Raw genomic sequence first — 22,513 nt, forward strand, 5'->3', positions numbered from 1 at the left:
GGTCATATGATACATGTCATTCTCTGATTGACTTATTTCGCTCAACATAATACCTTCCAGTTCCATCCACGTCGTCACAAATGGCAAGATCTCATTCCTTTTGATGGCTGCATAATATTCCATTGTATATATACACCACATCTTCTTTATCCATTCATCTGTCGATGGACATCTTGGCTCTTTCCACGGTTTGGCTATTGTGGACATTGCTGCTATAAACATCGGAGTGCACGTACCCCTTTGGATCCCTACATTTGTATCTTTGCAGTAAATACCCAGCAGTGCAATTGCTGGGTCGTAGGGTAGCTCTCTTTTCAATTTTTTGAGGAACCTCCATACTGTTTTCCAGGGCTAAACCAGCTTGCATTCCCACCAACAGTGTAGGAGGGTTCCCCTTTCTCCGCATCCCCGCCAACATCTGTCGTTTCCTGACTTGTTAATTTTAGCCATTCTGACTGGTGTGAGGTTATATCTCTTTGAAGTTTTGATTTGGATTTCCCTGATGCCGAGCAATGTTGAGCACTTTTTCATGTGTCTGTTGGCCATTTGGATGACTTCTTTGGAAAAATGTCTGCTCATGTCTTCTGCCCATTTCTTGGTTGGATCATTTGTTCTTTGGGTGTTGAGTTTGATAAGTTCTTTATAGATTTTGGATACTAGCCTTTTATCTGATATGTCATTTGCAAATATTTTCTCCCATTCTGTCGGTTGTCTTTTAGTTTTGTGGACTGTTTCTTTTGCTGTGCCAAAGCTTTTTATCTTGATGAAGTCCCAATAGTTCATTTTTGCCCTTGTTTCCCTTGCCTTTGGCGATGTTTCTAGGAAGAAGTTGCTGCGGCTGAGGTCAAAGAGGTTGCTGCCTGTGTTCTCTAGGATGTTGGTGAACTCCTGTCTCACCTTTAGGACTTTTAACCATTTGGATTCTATTTTTGTGTGTGGTTTAAGGAAATGGTCCAGTTTCATTCTTCTGCATGTGGCTGTCCAATTTTCCCAACACCATTTGTTGAAGAGACTGTCTTTATTCCATTGGACATTCTTTCCTGCTTTGTCGAAGATGAGTTGACCATAGAGTTGAGGGTCCATTTCTGGGCTCTCTATTCTGTTCCATTGATCGATGTGTCTGTTTTTGTGCCAGTACCATACTGTCTTAATGATGACAGTTTTGTAATGGGGCTTGAAGTCTGGCATTGTGATGTCGCCAGCTTTTCTTTTCTTTTTCAACATTCCTCTGGCTCTTCAGGGTCTTTTCTGGTTCCATACAAATTTTAGGTTTATTCCATTTCTTTGAAAAAAGTGGATGGTATTTTGATGGGGATTGCATTGAATGTGTAGATTGCTCTAGGTAGCATTGACATCTTCACAATATTTGTTCTCCCAATCCATGAGCATGGACGTTTTTCCATTTCTTTGTGTCTTCCTCAATTTTGTTCATGAGTATTTTATAGTTTTCTGAGTACAGATTCTTTGCCTCTTTGGTTAGACTTATTCCTAGGTATCTTATGGTTTTGGGTGCAGTTGTAAATGAGATAGACTCCTTAATTTCTTTTTCTTCTGTCTTGTTGGTGTATAGGAATGCCACTGATTTCTGTGCATTGATTTTATATCCTGCCACTTGACTGAATTCCTGTATGAGTTCTAGCAGTTGTGGGGTGGAGTCTTTTGGATTTTCCACATAAAGTATCATATCATCTGCAAAGAGTCAGAGTTTGACTTCTTTGCTAATTAGGATGCCTTTGATTTCTTTTTGTTGTCTGATTGCTGTGGCTAGGGACTTCTAATACTATGTTGAACAGCAGTGGTGATAGTGGACATCCCTGCTGTGTTCCTGACCTTAGGGGGAAAGCTTTCAGTTTTTCCCCATGAGAATGATATTCGGTGTGGGTTTTTCTTTTCTTTTTTTTTTTTTTTTAAGATTTTATTTATTTATTTGACAGAGAGAGACACAGCGAGAGAGGGAACAAAAACAGGGGGACTGGGAGAGGGAGAAGAAGTCTTCCCGCCAAGCAGGACCCCAATGCGGGGCTCGATCCCAGGACTCTGGGATCATGACCTGAGCAGAGGGCAGATGCTTAACAACTGAGCCACCCAGGTGCCCCCACTGTGGGTTTTTCATAGATGGCTTTTTTGATATTGAGGTATGTACCCTCTATGCCTATACTCTGAAGAGTTTTGATCAAGAAAGGATGCTGTACTGTGTCAAATGCTTTTTCTGCATCTATTGAGAGGATCATATGGTTCTTGTTCTTTCTTTTATTAATGTATTGTATCACGTTGATTGATTTGCGGATGTTGAACCATCCTTGCAGCCCAGGGACAAGTCCCACTTGGTCATGGTGAAGATTCTTTTTAATGTACTGTTGAAGCCTATTGGCTAGTATTTTGGTGAAAATTTTTGCATCCATGTTCATCAAGGATATTGGCCTGTAATTCTCCTTTTTGATGGGGTCTTTGTCTGGTTTGGGGATCAAGGTAATGGTGGCCTCATAAAACGAGTTTGGAAGTTTTCCTCCCATTTCTATTTTTTTTGGGGAACAGTTTCAGAAGAATAGGTATTAAGTCTTCTTTAAATGTTTGGTAGAATTCCCCTGGGAAGCCATCTGGCCCTGGGCTTTTGTTTGTTGGGAGATTTTTGATGACTGCTTCAATTTCCTTAGTGGTTATAGGTCTGTTCAGGTTTTCTATATCTTCCTGCTTCAATTTTGGTAGCTGATACATCTCTAGGAATGCATCCATTTCTTCCAGATTATCTAATTTGCTGGCATAGAGTTGCTCATAATATATTCTTATAATTGTTTGTATATCTTTGGTGTTGGTTGTGATCTCTCCTCTTTCATTCATGATCTTGTTGATTTGGGTCCTTTCTCTTTTCTTTTTGATAAGTCTGGCCAGGGGTTTATCAATCTTGTTAATTCTTTCAAAGAACCAGCTCCTAGTTTCATTGATCTGTTCTACTGTTCTTTTGGTTTCTATTTCATTGATTCCTGCTCTGATCTTTATTATTTCTCTTCTCCTGCTGTGTTTAGGCTTTATTTGCTGTTCTTTCTCCAGCTCCTTCAGGTGTGGGGTTAGGTAGTGTATTTGAGACCTTTCTTGTTTCTTGAGAAAGGCTTGTATTGCTATATACTTTCCTCTTAGGACTGCCTTTGCTGTATTCCAAAGATTTTGAACAGTTGTGTTTTCATTTTCATTGGTTTCCATGAATTTTTTTAATTCTTCTTTAATTTCCTGGTTGACCCATTCATTCTTTAGTAGGATGCTCTTTAGCCTCCATGTATTTGAGTTCTTTCTGACTTTTGTCTTGTGATTGAGTTCTAGTTTCAAAGCATTGTTGTCTGAAAATAGGCAGGGAATGATCCCAAAATTTTGGTACCAGTTGAAATCTGATTTGTGACATAGGATGTGATCTATTCTGGAGAATGTTCCATGGGCACTAGAGAAGAATGTGTATTCCGTTGCTTTGGGATGGAATGTTCTGAATATATCTGTGAAGTCCATTTGGTCCAGTGTGTCATTTAAAGTCTTTATTTCCTTGTTGATCTTTTGCTTAGATGATCTGTCCATTTGAGTGAGGGGGGTGTTAAAGTCCCCCACTGTTATTTTTTGTTGTTGATGTGTTTCTTTGCTTTTATTATAATTGCCTTATATAATTGGCTTCTCCCATGTTAGGGGCATAGATATTTACAATTGTTAGATCTTCTTGTTGCATAGATCCTTTCAATAGGATATGGTGTCATTCCTCATCTCTTATTACAGTCTTTGGTTTAAAATCGAATTTGTCTGATATAAGGATTGCCCCTCCAGCTTTCTTTTGGTGTCCATTAGCATGTAAATGGTTTTCCACCCCCTCACTTTCAATCTGGGGGTGTCTTTGGGTCAAAAATGAGTCTCTTGCAGACAGCATATCCGTGAGTCTTGTTTTTTAATTCAATATGATAGCCTGTGTCTTTTGATTGGGGCATTCAGCCCATTTACATTCAGGGTAACTATTGAAAGGTATGAACTTAGTGCCATTGTATTGCCTGTAAGGTGACTGTTACTGTATATTGTCTGTGTTCCTTTCTGGTCTATGTTGCTTTTAGGCTCTCTCTCTGCTTAGAGGACCCCTTTCAGTATTTCTTTTAGGGCTGGTTTCGTGTTTGCAAATTCCTTTACTCTTGTTTGTCCTGGTAGCTTTTTATCTCTCCTATTTTCAATGAGAGCCTAGCTGGATATAGTATTCTTGGCTGCGTATTTTTCTCATTTAGTGCTCTGAATATATCATGCCAGTCCTTTGTTGCCTACCAGCTCTCTGTGGATAGGTCTGCTGCCCATCTAATATTTCTACCATTGTAGGTTACAGATCTCTTCTCCCGAGCTGCTTTCAGGATTTTCTCTTTGTCTCTGATACTCGTAAGTTTTACTATTAGATGTCGGGGTGTTGACCTATTTTTATTGATTTTGAGAGGGGTTCTCTGTGCCTCCTGGATTTTGATGCCTGTTTCCTTCCCCAAATTAGGGAAGTTCTCTGCTATAATTTGTTCCAGTATACCTTCTGCCTCTCTCTCTCTCTCTCTCTCTTTCTTCTTCTTCTGGGATCCCAATTTTTCTAATGTTTTTTCATCTTATGGTATCACTTATCTCTCAAAATCTGCCCTTTGATCCAGTATTGTTTATCTCTCTTTTTCTCAGCTTCTTTATTTTCCATCATTTGGTCTTCTATATCACTAATTCTCTCTTCTGCCTCATTTATCCTAGCAGTTAGCACCCCCATTTTTGATTTCACCTATTAATAGACTTTTTGATTTCGACTTGGTTAGATTTTAGTTCTTTTATTTCTCCAGAAAGGGTTTCTCTAATAACTTTCATTCTTTTTTCAAGCCCAGCTAGTATCTTTAAAATCATCATTCTGAACTCTAGGTCCGATATTTTACTAATATCCATATTGAGTAGGTCCCTGGCAGTCGGTAGTGCCTCTTGTTCTTTTTGTTGAGGTGATTTTTTCCATCTTGTCATTTTGTCCATAGGAGAATAGATAGAGAACAGAATGCTAACAGCATAACAATGTCCCCAGCAAATATACTCTAAACAAATCAGGAAAGACCTGAAACTGGGGGGAAAGAAAGGGAAAGAAAGAAAAAAAAGAAAAAGATAAAAACAAACAAAAGCAAAACAAAAACAGAATATGATCAAATATGATGAGTCCGGTACATAGATCATTGCCACACACTAGATTGTGGGTGTATTTTGGTCTGTTAGAAGAAAGTGCCTCCCAAAATTTTAAAGAAAGAAAAACTTATATATGTACAAAAATAAGCGTTAATATGATGAAGGGATGGAATACGACTGTAAAGATGAAAATTATAAAAAATTTTATAAGAGGAATTGATAAGTTAAGAAGTTGTTTGAAGAAAGAAAGAAGAGGATTTTTAAAAAAGAGAATGTGATCATGCAGGAGACTAGAACAAAGCCATACACTAGAGATTTAGGGTATATTTTGATCTGTTAGAAGAAACTGTATCTCAAAATTTTAAAGAGAGAACAAGTTATATATAAGCCAAAAATAAGGGTTACTACTATGAAGGGATAGAATATGACTCTAAAAATGAAAAATAAAAATGTTTTTTAAAAAAGGGATTGATAAGATGTTGGTTGAAAAGGGAAAAAGAAAAATTAAAAAAAAAAACAGTTAAAAAAATTAACTTTGAAAGATTAAAGAATCATGGTAAAAAAGCCATGGATTCTATGTGTATTATTCCCCTAGTGCTGGAGTTCTGCTGTTTTCATTGACCGGTAAACTTGGTCGTGGCTGGTGGTTCTTGCTGATCTTGTGGGGGAGGGGCCTGTTGCTGTGGTTCCCAAATGTCTTTGCTGGAGGCAGAAATGCCCCTCCCTTGCCGGTTCCGGCTAAGCAATCTGCTCGGGTTTGCTCTTGGGAGCTTTTGTTCCCTTCAGGCCTTCGGTACGGCTTTGGAGGATGAGAGTGAAAATGGTGGCCTCCCAATCTCTGCCCCAGAGAAGCCAAGAACCCGGGGCCCCGCTCGTCAGTGCGCCCCCAGAGAAAAGCAGTCAGTCACTCCCGTCTCCCCGGTCTCCGGCCACACTCTGTGCTCACCCGGCCTGTGACCGAGCATTTCTATCTCTGGCACCCGACCTTGTGTGGAGTCTCCAAACCCAGCAGATCCCTGTGGTGTGCTCCTGCACTGCTGCTCCCAGGGGAGGAAGGGGAGTCTCCCCAGACCTGCCGCTTGTTGGGTCCCTGCTGGAGGAGCAGTGGCCTGACTGTGCCACAGACCACAGTTTTTGGCAACCCCGAGCTGAGAGCCCACGCCTCGGCTCTGTCTCTGCAGCCGGCTTTCCTGCTCCGATACCTGGGAGCTCTGCCACACTCAGGCACCCCCCGGTCTTTCTGTGACCCTGAGGGTCCTGAGACCACACTGTCCTGTGAGGGTTCCACCCCGCTTAGCCAATGGAGCGACGTCCCTCAGAAAAGCCGACTTGTAAAATTTCTGATTTTGTGCTCTGGGGCTCTATCACTTGGCAGAAGCGGCTGACGGAGGCCCCCGCCCCCGCCATCTATCCTCCTGAATATCGCCTCAGATTCACTTCTCCACACGTCCTACCTTCCAGAAATTGGTCACTTTTCTGTTCAGAGAGTTGTTGCTATTCTTTTCTCTGATCTCCTGTTGAGTTCGTAGGTGTTCAGAATGGTTCGATCCCTATCCAGCTGAATTCCTGAGACCAGATGAAATCCAGGTCTCCGACTCCTCAGCCATCTTGCTCCCACCCCCATTTTTGGCTTCTTTCACCAGAGTTTTATAGTTTTTCTCATAACAGATCTTGTTTATATTTTGTTAGATTTATACCTAAGTATTTCATTTTTCAGGGTGCAAGTGTAGATAGTATTGTGATTTATTTATTTATTTGAAAGCGGTGGGGTGTGGGGTATTGGAAAAGAGAGAATCCAGAGCGGACTCTGTGCTGAGCGGTGCATGATAAGGGGATTGATCCATGACCCGGGGATCATGACCTGAGCTAAAATCAAGAGTTGGATGCTTAACTGACTGAGCCATGCAGCCATGCTTAACTGACTGAGCCATGCAGTACTCAGAAGGCCCTGCCTCCTTGGACAGACCAGCTGCAGAAGGTGAGAGGGATGACGGGCTGAAATCAAGAGTTGGATGCTTAACTGACTGAGCCATGCAGGCATAAATATAAAAAAAATATTTATCTATTTTTAAAAAAGACTTATTTATTTATTTTAAAGAGACAGCATGTGAGCAGGAAGAGGGGCAGGAGGAAAGGGAGAGGGGGCAGAGGAGCAGACTTCCTGCTGAGTTTGTAGCTGACACAGGGCTCGATCCCAGAACCCTGAGATCATGACCTGAGCTGAAACCAGGAGTCAAAGGCTCAACTGACTGAGCCACCCAGGCACCCTGGTAGTATTGCATTTTAAATTTCAAGTTCCATTTGTCCATTGCTGATATATAGGAAGGCAAATAAATTTTGTGTATTAACTTTGTATACTGCAATGTTCCAGGAATCTTTTGTTGATTTTTTTTATTCTACCTAGATGATCGTGTCATCTGCAAAGACAGTTTTATTGCTTCCTTTCCGATCTGTTATTTTTATTTCCTTTTTTTATTTTACTGCATTTTCTAGGACTTCCAGTATGATATTGAAAAACAGTGATGAGTGGGGACATCCTTGCCTTGTTGCTGATCTTAGTGGGAAAACTTTGAGTTTCCCACCATTATAATGTTATCTGTAGGGTTTTTTTTATAGATATTCTGTATCAAGTTGAAAAAGTTTCTCTCTATTCTTAGTTTACTGAGATTTTTAAAAAAATCATCAGTGGGTGTTAGATTTTGTCAAATAATTTTCCTGCACATACTGAGATGATCTTGTGGTTTTTTTCTTCTGTGGCCTTGTGATATGGTGGATTACATTGTTTTTAAATGTTGAACCAGCTTTACTTACCTGAGATAAATCACACCTGGTTGCAGTATATACTTTTTTTTCTTTTTTTACATTATTGGATTCAATTTCTAACATTTTGTTGAGAGTTTTTGCATCTATGTTTATGGGAGATTTTTGTAAAATTTGTCGTTTTCTTGTCATTTCTTTGTCTGGTTTTAGTCAGAGGGTAATGCTGGCCTCACAGAATGAGTTAGGAAGTATTTTCTCTGCTTCTGTCTTCTGAAAGTGATTATAGAGAATAGGTGTAATGTTTTTCCCTTAAATGTTTGGTGGAATTTACCAGTGAACCAATCTGGAACTGGTGCTTTCTATTTTGGAAAGTTATTAATTATTGATTCAATATCTTTAATAAATATAGGCCTATTCACATAGCCTATTTCTTGTGTGAGTTTTGGCAGATTATACTTTTTAAGGAATTGATCCATTTTGTCTAGGTTATCAAATTTGTGGGCATAAAGTTATTCATAATCTTTGATTATTCTTTTAATGTCCATGAGGTCTGTAGTGATGTCCCCTCTTTTGTTTCTGATATTAGTGATTTGTGTCCTCTCTCTTTTTCTCTAGTTAGCTTGGCTAGAGACTTACTGATTTTATTTATTTTTTTCAAAGAACAGGCTTTTAGTTTCATTGTGTTTTTTTCCTATTTCTATTTTCAATTTCTGCTCTGATTTTTATTATTATTTTCTTCCGACTTTGGATTTAATTCACTCTTCTTTTTCTAGTTTCCTAGGGTGGATGTTTAGATGATTAATTTTAGATCTTTCTTCTTTTCTAATATATGCATTCAATAATATAATTTCTCTCTAAGCACTGCTTTTGTTGCATCCCACAGTTTGGATAAGTTGTGTTTTTATTTTCATTTAATTCAAAAATTTAAAAAGTTCTCTTGAGATTGCTTCTTTGACCTGTGTGTTATTTAGAAGTGTGTTTAATCTCCAGGTACTTGGGGATTTCTAGCTATCTTCCTGTTATTGATTTCTAGTTTAATTACACTGTAGTCTGAAAGCAGACATTGTATGATTTCTCTTCTTTTAAATGTGTTAAGGTGTGTTTTATGGCCTAGAATGTGCTCTGTCTTGGTGAATGTTCCATATGCGCTTAAGAAGAATGTGTGTTCTGCTCTTCTGAGATGAAATAGTCTATAGATACCCATTATATTCAGTTGATTAATGGTGCTATTGAGTTCAACTATGTCCCTACTGATTTTCTGCCTGCTGGGTCTGTCCACTTCTGATAGAGGGGTGTTGAAATATCCAACTATAATAATGCATTCACCTATTTCTCCTGGCAGTTCTATCAGTTTTTTGTCTCATATATTTTGACACTCTATTCTTAGGTACGTACATGCTAAAGGTTGTTACGTCTTCTGGGTGAATTGACCTCGTAATCATTATATAATGCCCCCTCTTTATCCCTGATAATTTTCCTTGCTCTGAACTCTGCTCTTTGTGAAATTAATGTAGCTACTCCTTCTTTCTTTTGATTAGTGTTAGAATGGCATATATATTTTCCATCCATTTATTTTTAATGTGTATGTGTCTTTATATTTAAGGTAGATTTCTTATAGACAACATATAACTGGGTCTTATCTCTGATGATCTTTGTCTTTTAATTGATAAATCTAGACCATGACATCCAAAGTGATAACTATATTGATATAGTTATATTAATATCTGCCATAACTGTTACTGTTTCTATTTGTTGCTCTTGTTCTTTGTTCCTATTTTGTCTTCCACTCTTTTTTGTGACCTTTGTGGTTTTAATTGAGCACTTTAAATAATTTAATTATCTTCCTTCCTTAGCATTTTAATTATACGCTTTTTTTAACGTTTTTAGTGGTTGCCCTAGTGTTTGAAATATACATTTACAACTAATTCAAGTCTATTTTCAAGTAACACTGCCATTTCACAGTGTGAGTACCTTATAGTAACAAAATAATCTTGATTTCCTCCTTCCTGCTCTTTCTATTTTTGCTGTCATTCATTTCTCTTATACTTAAGCTTATATAACTCTCGCTATATATCAAATATACTAATATTTAAATATGTTAATATTAAATGTATGTATATTAAATAACTATATATAAATAAAAACCACATATAATCAAACACATTGTGGCTATTAATATTTTGAACCAACTTATCTGTTACATCAATTAAGAATAAAAAGCTTCTATTTTATAACTTATTTTTATTTTATCACTTATTTCTTCTCTGATACTCTTCTTTGCGTAGATCTGAGTTTCTGACCTTTATCACTTTTCTCTCTAAAGAACTTTTTTTTTAAGATTTTATTTATTTGAGAGAGAGAGAAAGCACATGAGAGGGGGGAGGGTCAGAGGGAGACGCAGACTCCCCACTGAGCAGGGAGCCCGATGCGGGACTCGATCCTGGGACTCCAGGATCATGACCTGAGCCGAAGGCAGTCGCTTAACCAACTGAGCCACCCAGGTGCCCCTCTCTAAAGAAGTTCTTTTCACATTTCTTGCAAGGCAGGTCTGTCAACAACAAATTCCCTCAGTTTATGTTTGTCTGAGAAAGTCTTTTTCTTTCACTTTTGAAGGATAATTTTGCAGGGCACAGAATTCTAGGTTGGTGTTTATTTTTCCTCTAAACATTTTTAAATATTTTACTTCATTCTCTACTTGCTTACACAGTATCTTAGAAGTCAAATATAATTTCTTCACTCTTCTATAGGTGAGGTGTTTTTTTCCCCTCTGGCTTTTTTTGAGGATTTTTCTCTTTAGTTCTGATTTTCTGTCATTTGAAAATGATGTACTTTGGTGTAGTTTTTATATTATTATTTGTGCATGGTGTTCTGTGAGCTTCCTAGAGCTATCGTTTGGTGTCTGACATTAATTTGGGAAAACTAATAGTTGCTATTGTTTCAAATATTTCTTCTGTTCCTTTGTCTCTCTTAGTATTCTCCCTACATATATGTTACAGCTTTTGTACTTGTCCCACAGCTGTTGCATATTCTGTCTTGGTTTTTCCACTCTTTTTTTTTTTTTTCTGCTAGCTTTTTGGTTTTGAAGGTTTGTATTGAGATATCCTCGAGCTCAGAGTTTCTTTCCTCAGCATGTCCAGTCTACTAAAAGCTTATCAAAGGCATTCTTCATTTCTGTTACAGTGTTTTTGATCTCTATCATCTCTTTTTGGTTCTTTCTTAGAATGCCTCTCTCTCTGCTTACATTGCCCATATGTCCTTGTGTGCTCTTTGTTTTATCTGTTGGCAACCTTAGCACATAAGTCATTGTTCTTTTAAATTCCTGGTCTGATAATTCCAACATCCCTCCTATATATGAGTCTGGTTTTGAGGCTCGCTTTGTTTTTCAGATTGTGGGTTTTTTAAAAAAATTTTATTGTTATGTTAATCACCATACATTCCATCATTAGTTTTTGATGTAGTGTTCCATGATTCATGGTTTGTGCATAACACCCAGTACTCCATGCAGAACGTGCCTTCTTTAATACCCATCACCAGGCTAACCCATCCCCCCACCCCCCTCCCCTCTAGAACCCTCAGTTTGTTTTTCATATCTCATGGTTTGTCTCCCCCTCCGACTTACTCCCCTTCATTCTTCCCCTCCTGCTATCTTCTTCTTCTTTTTTCTTTGCATATATTGCATTATTTGTTTCAGAAGTACTGATCTGTGATTCAACAGTCTTGCACAATTCACAGCACTCACCATAGCACATACCCTACCCAATGTCTATCACCCAGCCACCCCATCCCTCCCACCCCCCCACCACTCCAGCAACCCTCCGTTTGCTTCCTGAGATTAAGAATCCCTCATATCAGTGAGGTCATATGATACATGTCTTTCTCTGATTGACTTATTTCAATCAGCATAATACCCTCCAGTTCCATCCACATCGTTGCAAATGGCAAGATCTCATTCCTTTTGATGACTGCATAATATTCCATTGTGTATATATACCAAATCTTCTTCATCCATTCTTCTGTCGTTGGACATCTAGGCTCTTTCCACACTTTGGCTATTGTGGACATTGCTGCTATAAACATCGGGGTGCACGTACCCCTTTGGATCCCTACATTTGTATATTTGGGGTAAATACTGAGTAATGCAATTGCTGGGTCGTATGATAGCTCTATTTTCAACTGTTTGAGGAACCTCCATACTGCTTTCCAGAGTGGCTGCTCCAGCTTGCATTCCCAACAGTGTAGGAGGGTTCCCCTTTCTCCACATCCCCGCCAACATCTGTCATTTCCTGACTTGTTAATTTTAGCCATTCTGACGGGTGTGAGGTGGTATCTCATTGAGGTTTGGATTTGGATTTCCCTGATGCCGAGTGATGTTGAGCACTTTTTCATGTGTCTGTTGGCCATTTGGATGACTTGTTTGGAAAAATGTCTGCTCATGGCTTCTGCCCGTTTCTTGATTGGATTATTTGTTCTTTGGGTGTTGAGTTTGATAAGTTCTTTATAGATTTTGGATACTAGCCCTTTATCTGATATGTCATTTGCAAATATTTTCTCCCATTCTGTCGGTTGTCTTTTGGTTTTGTGGACTGTTTCTTTTGCTGTGCAAAAGCTTTTTATCTTGATGAAATCCCAACAGTTCATTTTTGCCCTTGTTTCCCTTGCCTTTGGCTATGTTTCTAGGAAGGATGCTCTTTAGTCTCCATGTATTTGAGTTCTTTCTGACTTTCCTCTTGTGATTGAGTTCTAGTTTCAAAGCATTGTGGTCTGAAAATATGCAGGGAATAATCCCAATATTTTGGTACCAGTTGAGACCTGATTTGTGACCTAGGATGTGATCTATTCTGGAGAATGTTCCATGGGCACTAGAGAAGAATGTGTATTCCGTTGTTTTGGGATGGAATGTTCTGAATATGTCTGTGGAGTCCAATTGCTCCAGTGTGTCATTTAAAGTCTTTATTTCCTAGTTGATCTTTTGCTTAGATGATCTGTCCATTTCAGTCAGGGGGGTGTTAAAATCCCCTAGTATAATTGTATTGTTGTCAATGTGTTTCTTTGCTTTTGTTATTAATTGCCTTATATAATTGGCTGCTCCCATGTTAGGGGCATAGATATTTACAATTGTTAGATCTTTTTGTTGGATAGACCCTTTAGGTAGGATATAGTGTCCTTCTTTATCTCTTATTACAGTCTTTGTTTTAAAATCTAATTTGTCTGATATAAGGATTGCCACCCCAGCTTTCTTTTGGTGTCCATTAACATGGTAAATGGTTTTCCACCCCTTCACTTTCAATGTGGGGGTGTCTTTGGGTCAAAAATGAGTCTCTTGCAGACAGCATATCGATGGGTCTTATTTTTTAATCCAATCTGATAGCCTGTGTCTTTTGATTGGGGCATTTAGCCCATTTACATTCAGGGTAACTATTGAAAGATAAGAATTTAGTGCCATTGTATTGCTTGTAAAGTGACTGTTACTGGATATTGTCTGTATTCCTTTCTGGTCCATGCTGCTTTTAGGCTCTCTCTTTGCTTAGAGGACCTCTTTCAAAATTTCTTGTAGGGCTGGTTTCGTGTTTGCAAATTCCTTTAGTTTTTTTTTTGTCTTGAAAGCTTTTTATCTCTCCTTCTATTTTCAATGACAGCCTAGCTGGATATAGTATTCTTGGCTGCATATTTTTCTCATTTAGTGCTCTGAAGATATCATGCCAGTCCTTTCTGGCCTGCCAGGTCTCTGTGGATAGGTCTGTTGCCAATCTAATGTTTCTACCATTATAGGTTAAAGATCTCTTCTCCCGAGCTGCTTTCAGGATTTTCTCTTTGTCTCTGAGACTCATAAGTTTTACTATTAGATGTCAGGGTGTTGACCTATTTTTATTGATTTTGAGAGGGGTTCTCTGTGACTCCTGGATTTTGATGCCTCTTTCCTTCCCCACATTAGGGAAGTTCTCTGCTATAATTTGCTCCAATATACCTTTTGCCCCTCTCTCTTTCTTCTTCTTCTGGGATCCCAATTATTCTAATGTTGTTTTGTCTTATCGTATCGCTTATCTCTCGAATTCTGCCCTCGTGATCCAGTAGTTGTTTATCTCTTTTTCTCAGCTTCTTTATTTTCCATCATTTGGTCTTTCATATCGCTGATTCTCTCTTCTGCCTCATTTATCGTAGCAGTTAGTTTCCCCATTTTTGATTGCACCTCATTAATAGCCTTTTTGATTTTGACTTGGTTAGATTTTAGTTCTTTTATTTCTCTAGAAAGAGCTTCTCTAATAACTTCCATGCTTTTTTCAAGCCCAGCTAGTGTCTTTAAAGTCATGATTCTGAACTCTAGGTCCGACATCGTACTAATGTCCGTATTGAGTAGGTCCCTGGCAGACGGTACTACTTCTTGTTCTTTTTGTTGAGGTGATTTTTTTCATCTTGTCATTTTGTCCAGAGTAGAATAGATGAATGAGAAAACAGAATGCTAACAGGTTAACAATGTCCCCAGAAAATATACTCTAATCAAATCAGAAAAGAAAGGGAAAGAAAGAAAAAAGAGGAAAAGAAAAAGATAAAAACAAACAAAAACAGAATAAAACAAAAAAAAACAGAATATGATCAAATATGATCAGGCTGGTGCATAGATCAGTGCCACACACTAGATTTTGGGTGTATTTTAGTCTGTTAGAAGAAAGTGCCTCCTAAAACTTTAAAGAAAGAAAGACTTATATATGTACAAAATAAGGGATTATACGATGAATGGATGGAATATGACTATAAAGATGGAAATTATAATAAATTTTAAAAGAATTGATAAGATGTTTGGAAAAAAAAGAAGATTAAAAAAAGGAAAGAAAGAAAAAAAAGGGGGGGAGAGAATGTGATTAGGCAGGAGACTAGAACAAAGCCATACACTAGAGATTTAGGGTATATTTTGATATCTTAGAAGAAACTGTGTCTCAAAATTTTAAAGAGAGAACAACTTATATATATATCTGCCAAAAATAAGGGTAACTACTATGAAGGGATAGATTATGACTCTAAAAATGAAAAATAAATTTAAAAAAAGGGATTGATAAGATGTTGGTGGTTGAAAAAGGGAAAAAGAAAAATTCAGAAAAAAAAACAGTTAAAAAAAATTAACTTTGAAAGACTAATGAATCATGGTAAAAAAGCCATGAATTCTATATGCAGTATTCCCCTAGCGCTGGAGTTCTGCCATTCTCATTGATCGGTAAACTTGGTCTTGGCTGGTTGTTCATGCTGATCTTCTGGGGGCCGGGCCTGTTGCCGTCGTTTCCAAATGTCTTTGCCGGAGGCAGAATTGCCCCACCCTTGCTCATTGGGGCTAAGCAGCCTGCTCGGGTTTCTTCTCGGGAGCTTTTGTTCCCTGCAAGCTTTCCATAGAGCTTTGGAGGATGACAGTGAAAATGGCGGCCTCCCAATCTCCGCCCCGGAGGAGCCAAGAACTCGGAGCCCCGCTCCTCAGTGCGCCCCCAGAGAAAAGCAATCAGTCACTCCTGTCTCCCGGTCTGTGGCCGCACTCCGTGCTCACCTGGCCTGCGACTGAGCGTTTCTATCTCTGGCACCCGACCCTGTGTGGAGTCTCCAAACCCAGCTGATCCCTGCGGCGGCTCCTCCCAGGGGAGGAAGGGGAGTCTCCCCGGATCTGCCGCTTGTTGGGTCCCTGCTGGAGGAGCAATGGCCCGACTGGGCCGCGGATCACAGTTTATGGCAACCCCGAGCTGAGAGCCCCCACCTCGGCTCTGTCTCTGCAGCTGGCTTCCCCGCTCCAATACCTGAGAGCTCTGCTGCACTCAGCACCCCCAGTCTTTCTGTGACCCCGAGGGTCCTGAGACCACACTGTCCTACGAGAGTTCCACCCCCCGCTTAGCCACTGGAGCAATGTCCCTCAGCGGAGCCGACTTGTAAAAGTTCCGATTTTGTGCTCTGGGCCTCTATTACTTGCCAGAAGTGGCCGACGGAGGCCCCCTCCCCCGCTGTCTATCATCCTGAATATTGCCTCAGATTCACTTCTCCGCATGTCCTACCTTCCAGAAAGTGGTCGCTTTTCTGTTCAGAGAGTTGTTGCTATTCTTTTCTTTGATCTCCTGTTGAGTTCGTAGGTGTTCAGAATGGTTTGATCTCTATCCAGCAGAATTCCTGAAACCAGATGAAATCCAGGTCTCCCACTCCCCTGCCATCTGGCTCTGTCCTCCGGTTTTTTTTTTTATTTTTTTTTTAATCTCTTAATAGGTTTTGTAATTTTTTCTTGGTAGGAATGACATGATGTACTAGGTAAAAGGGAGTACCACAGATAGGCTGTTGGGGAAAAGGGAGTGTTCTATAGTCCTATGATTAGGTCTCAGCCTTTTAGAGAACTTTAGCTTCTGTAGACTGTAAACTCCACATTTTTCTCACTCTCCCTTATTCCCCCTACTGCCTTTGATTGGGACAGGATGGTTAGAATGTGCTTGAGTTGGATATTTCCCTTTTCTCATGGGGAAGGTTAGAGGGGGATGGTGTTGAGTATTTCCCTTTCCTCCATGTGGAAGGCAAAAAATGGCTGTTTTTAAATATTTCTCTTCCCATAGAGGAGTTAGGCTCTGATAAAACCTCAACAGCTTAGGCTCTGGTTAAATAACTTCTTCTGAGGGCAGACCTTGTTAAGTAGAACAGAGTGCTCAGACATTTTCCAAAATGGTTCCTTTTCCCTTCCCCCTGATGGAAACATGAAAGGGATTTTGTCTGATACTGTGAAAACCAAGTCAAGCTCCTGGAGGTAAAACTCAGAAATATGTGAGGCCTCCTATGAATGCATCTCCCTGGAGTTTTTAACTGTCAGGAGTTGTGCACACTGAACCTCCAGCAGTTGTCAATTACAATTCAGGCTTTCCTACCTAAGCACTGGTTTCTTTGGAGTCTTAAGCTCCAGGGTTTCTACTCAGGTAAGTCATGATTCTCTGTATTGACCCATCAATCTTTGCAGTTTTGAGGTCAGTGGTTTGTCCTGTAACCTCATTTCTCTTTTGGATCCAAGAAGAGTTATTGATTTTCTGGTGTGTTCAGCCTTCTTACTTATTGTTAGGATGCAATGGCAACTTAAAAGCTTATTATATGCTGGACCAAAAGTCAGAAGTCAAAGATGGTTTCTTTTTTTTAATTAAGTTTTTAATTTTAATTCCAGTATAGTTAACATACAGTGTTACATTAGTTTCTGGTATACAATATAATGATTCAGCAATTCTATGATTCTAACAACTCAGTGCTCATCATGACAAGTGCACTCCTTCATCCCCACCTGCCTCTCCCCTCTGGTAACCATCAGTTTGTTCTCTATGGCTAAGTCTGTTTCCTGGTTTGTCTCTGTCTCTCATTTTTCCCCCTTTGCTCATTTGTTTTGTATCTTAAGTTCTACATGTGAATGACTTTCTTTCTCTGACTTATTTCTATTCTATGTTCCAGTTCATTGATTCTTTCCTCTGCCCTATTCATTCTGCTGTTAAACTTTTATTTATTTATTTATATTTATTTATTATTTATTTTGCTGCTGTTAAATTTTAAATTTGGTTTTTGTACTTTTCAGTTCTAAAATTTCCAGTTGGTTCTCCTTTATATCTTCTATTTATTTGCTGAAGATTTCTGTTTCTTTTTCTGGAATTTATATTTTTTCATCTGTCTCAAGCATGTCTATACCTGATAATTGAAACGTTTTTATGACGGCTCCTTTAAAATATTTGTCATGTAATTCTGACATCTCTGTCATCTCAATAATGGTATGTATCATCTTTTTTAAATTCAGTTTGATATTTTGCTGTTTCTTGTCATGATGAGTGATTTTCTACTTAAACCTAACCTTGTGGGTATTACATTATTAGACTCTAGAACTTATTAAAACTCGGTGTCTATGGAACCCTTCTGGAAGGGAAGGGAGGTTCATCAACTCATTACTGACATATGGGGGTAGAAGTTCAGGTTTCCCACTAAACCTCCACTGACAACAGAGCAGAGGCTCCTTGTTAATGCTGGGCAGTGGTGGGAACTCTGGCTTCAGTCTGATACCTCTTGGCTGCAGGAAATAAAAGTTCCTCACTGTTTATTCCTCACATGGTCTGCACCACATAGAGGGGGTGGCCTTGTTACCCCTGAACAGTGGTAAAAGTCCTGACTCTTCACTAGGCTTCCCCTGACACCACCTTAGAGGGAAGGGGAGGTCTGTCTTCTGAGTACTCAGAGGTACCCTGAGGAGGTACTTCTGGGTAGAGGTAGAAGCCCAGGCTCCTCACCATATCTGCAATGTCACTGTAGGTAGACAGGGATGAGAGGAGCTCATTACCATCCAGTTAGGATGTTATACTCATCCTTTTCTGATATCCCCACATTAGGTGGATTAAGGTGTCTTGTGGTTTAAGTGGGTTGTAATCCTCTCTAGGCTTTCCACTTGGCCTTTGCTGACATGGGTGGGGATGAGGTTGCAGTTTTACCTGTTTTCTTTGGCATAGAGTGATTATTATCTAAAAGTTTTCAGTCTTTATAGTATTCCCCTTTCTTGGTCCTTAGTTTAGAGAGAGTGGACTTTGTTTGCATTTGTTGCCATTTCCAGGTTGCCAGTTCTTCAGCTTGAAGCCTGAGACATAAATGAGGCAAAAAGAAAACCAGAGAGTTTAGCAGTATGCCATTCATTGGGTTCCCTAGTCCCTAGAAGTCTGCCACCTTCTCTCCACCCTTCAGGATTTTCTTATGTTTATTTTATATATAATTTCTAGTTTATAGTTGTATTTAGTAGGAGGAATAGGGTAAAGTGCATCTTTTCTATCTTACCAGAACTGTCCGTAAACTTTTAACAAAACTTAAACTTTCCAATTACTTTAAAGTATGGTTTTCATATTCTCCTTTTCCAGGCTAGTAGCTCCTTATTAAATACCTGGATCAGTATTTTTAAAACTACAAGCTGTGACCCATTAGTGAGGCATAAAATCAATTTGATAGGTCATGACCAGCATTTTAAAAAATGAATTAAAATATAATAGAGGGGAAAATAAAGTACCTCATACATAGCAAGGGAAATAATTGTTGCCTCACCTTTTTTTTTTTTAAAGATTTATTTATTTATTTGAGAGAGAGAGAGAGAGAACATGAGACGGGGGAGGGTCAGAGGGAGAAGCAGACTCCCCGCGGAGCAGGGAGCCTGATGCGGGACTCGATCCCGGGACTCCAGGATCATGACCTGAGCCGAAGGCAGTCGCTCAACCAACTGAGCCACCCAGGCGCCTTTTTGATAGTTGTGTGTATGTGTGCATGTGTGTGTGAATACTGGGTTGCAAAGTAACATGTATTTCTTATGTGTGGGTTGCAGTCAACAGAGTTTGAAAGCCACTCACTGAGATGGCAAAGAATGGTGAGAGGGAGAGAAGAGAAGAATTATTTAAGCCACTTTAGATGAAACCTCCTGCCGCCCATAGGCACTAGCTGGGTTAGGGGATTGTATATTAGCTGGGTACAGATTGGAGAGAAGGTCACGTTTGCTATTTGAAAGTACTCTCTGCCCCAGAAGGACGTGCCTGTAGGTTGAGAGGAAGAGAACTCAGTGTCACTGTTGGCCCTGAACCTGAATTCCTTCCAGCCCCTGAGCTTGGCAGCAAGTAGGTTCTTATAGGGAATGTTTGGAGAAGACACCTTTGTATTCCAGACATGGATTCATCTAAGCAGATTCTCTTAGGAAGACAAAGTAGATTGGTGCCCTCCACCGCAGCCCCAGACACCTACATCTCTGAGTTAAAAACAAAGTCTTTCTACGTACTTCTTGTGCTCTGTTGGCACTGAGTGAGGCAGAGGCAGTAGGGAGAGACAGGGAACTAGAACTCTGGTGGAGAAGCCACAGGGCTATTCCTTGGTGGGGAGAGTAAAAGTAAAACCTCTCAAAATAGTAGAAAGTTGAATGGCAAGACCTGTATTACTGAAGGATAAGCACAGGAGGTTGGGTGTAAATCAGGTAAATCTTAAATGGCCAGAACATCTTAAATTGCCCTGGAGTTCTCCATATTATTTCACTTTAGGAGACTTGGTGTAAACTATTAACTCATAGGATCTCATGCTAGATGCAGTGTGTGTACCCTGGAGATTCTAATAAAGAGTCTTGATTGCCTATTTTGGGCCAGACTCAATGCTAGGCACTTTTACATGGGTATTGTCTTGACTCCTTAGAATTGCCCTGTGAACAAGTATGATTTGCTCCAATTCACAGATGAGGGTGATGAGGCTCAGAGAAGTTCAGTAATTTGTCTAAAATTAGAGTTTGAATGTGGCAGGGTCAGGTTTTAGAGCCCGATGTGTTAGGTTGAGCATGCGTTGGACTGTACCATAGTTGTTTTTGTGAAATGAGGCTGTGCAAGAATGCAACCAGCCTCCCTGAGAACGAAGAGGCCCAGATATTTTTTAAAGGTCTGCAAGACCTACTGTTGATATGTAAGCCAGTGAAAAGGCTTCATGATATAGGACTTTTTCTGCAGCTTGACTATTTAAAGAAAATGTATCATCTTCCCTAAAACAAATTTTACTGGTTAAAAAGAGATCACCATGAAATCTACCAAAGCATAAGACAAAATGTGAAATATGACAGGAGATATAAGCTATTTCATCTAATACTGAATGGTGCATTTTCAGAAGCAGCTGTAAATTAAATAAAGGAGCACACATTTGAAACTGTTTAAGCCTTTAACAAATATTTGGGACAGTGAAGCTGTTATGGAAACTTACTGTTGGTGATAAAAGAACCAGTAGAGATAAATTCTGGTTAATAAATCCTGTCATTTTGTCAATGGAGTAGAAAGTACTTTCAATAAGAGGTTCATGATGCAGGACACATTACAGCAACCCTCTCTTCAACACCTAGACTAGGTGCCATGGTCTAAACCCAAATATCAGCCTGCTGCTACCATTTCTGTTCTCCTCCAAGGTTAAACAACCAAAGAAAACCCAAGGGGATACCTGAACAATCCCTACCCCAGCATCAGAAATAACAAAGTGGTTCCTGAGCAGATTAATAGGGATAGTACTAAGGTGTAAAGTGCAGACTGAGCCATACAAGTAGGAACCTTAATAATTGACTCTATGTTGGCTCTGAGTGGCTAAAAGGATTCTTTGGAGACAGTGTTTTATAAGGCAACACAATTGCCTGAATCACCTAGACTGACTCTCTTAGCTGAGGTGGTGGTGATGATAGTGGGGGGGAAGGGGGGGAAGATTTGAATGTCTAAATCAGGTGCATTATTCACTGTACAGAGGTTTAATTAAAAAAGAAAAAATCATATGCTGTAAACTTATGTAGGAAAAATGACTTTTTTAAAAACCATCATTCCAATGACACCTGGATCATTACAGCGAAGAAGAATTTAGAATCTAATTACCTACAGGGTGTTTACATATGTTATCACAGGAGCTTGGAGAGCAAATCAAGATCGACCTAGGTGGTTTTTACTTAACCTGCAGCCAGTCTTGTCTTTTCAGTTCCTCAGATGCAAATACAATATCATTATGGAGGTAACTCAATTTACATAGATGTATTCCTGAAAACCAGATGTGCTGTGTGAAAGCCAAATTGTTGTGGATCAAATTATGTTTTATATCCTAAGGGAACTTGTTATTTAAGCATCTGTGATGCTTGCTGTGACTTAAAGCATTGGCATTTATAGACCAAATGGTTGCCTCTGTTCTAAGATGGTGTGCTTGTGTTGTAGTCAGGGTCACGTTAGACTGTGCTGTGGGAAAAAAATAAGTGTCATTGACTTAACACAACAAAGAGTTATTTCTTGGGTGCCTGGGTGGCTCAGTTGGTTAAGCGACTGCTTTCGGCTCAGGTCATGATCCTGGAGTCCCGGGATCGAGTCCTGCATCGGGCTCCCTGCTCAGCAGGGAGTCTGCTTCTCCCTCTGACCCCCTTCCCTCTCGTGCTCTCTATCTGTCATTCTCTCTCTCTCAAATAAAAAAAAAAAAAGAGTTATTTCTTATTTTTATCAAAATCTGATGCAGGTTGGATGGCCCCGCATGCTGTTGTCTTCCAAGGACCCAGCGACTCAGGAACTCAGACTGTTTCATTCTTGCAACTCTGACATTTCAGTTTCATTTGACCGCAAATAGATGCACAGAGGCAAAGAGATAGTAAGGTGAGTGCCCAGGAAATTGAAAATGGTTTGGTGACCATGGTCTGCCACCCTGGTATTTATCACTGTGATTATTTCTGTGGGTTTTGGGAGCATCGATGGGACTTTCTGGAATAGCCAATTGATTTTCAGAGCTCTTGGTACATTATACATTCAATAATACTTTTTGTATACAAATATAACTCTTCATTAATATAACGATAAAGGCAATCTCTTAGAAAGAATATATTGGCCATCAGATTCAGGAACCAGAGGAAGAAAATCAATGGGAAAGAGTACAGGCTTTCAAAAGGAGTGTTGGCACAAAATGCTGTCTGTGTAGTATATTAGTCATATGGTGCATGCTTTCTAGTTTCCTTTGCCTTGACTTCATAGTAACCTCCTGGACTAGTCTCAGATTGCTCTTCTGACTCGGGTCCTCCTGTTTACTTGTGCTTTCCCTGCATGATCCTGACTTGGTCTCCAACCTCAACCTA

General features: G+C 39.6%; 1 long non-coding RNA gene across 1 annotated transcript in view; it reads left to right on the top strand.

Moving 5' to 3' along the window:
• The window catches only part of LOC113933710, a 113,525-nt gene extending 91,491 nt beyond the window's left edge, over nt 1-22,034 (top strand). Inside the window, exon 4 of the long non-coding RNA XR_003523426.2 lies at nt 21,907-22,034. This is a non-coding gene — a long non-coding RNA (uncharacterized LOC113933710). The remainder of the gene's footprint in view (nt 1-21,906) is intronic.
• Nucleotides 22,035-22,513: the final 479 nt, after the last annotated feature.

Source organism: Zalophus californianus, chromosome 10, assembly GCF_009762305.2.
Source record: "Zalophus californianus isolate mZalCal1 chromosome 10, mZalCal1.pri.v2, whole genome shotgun sequence".
In the NCBI taxonomy this organism is placed as follows: Eukaryota; Metazoa; Chordata; class Mammalia; order Carnivora; family Otariidae; genus Zalophus; species Zalophus californianus.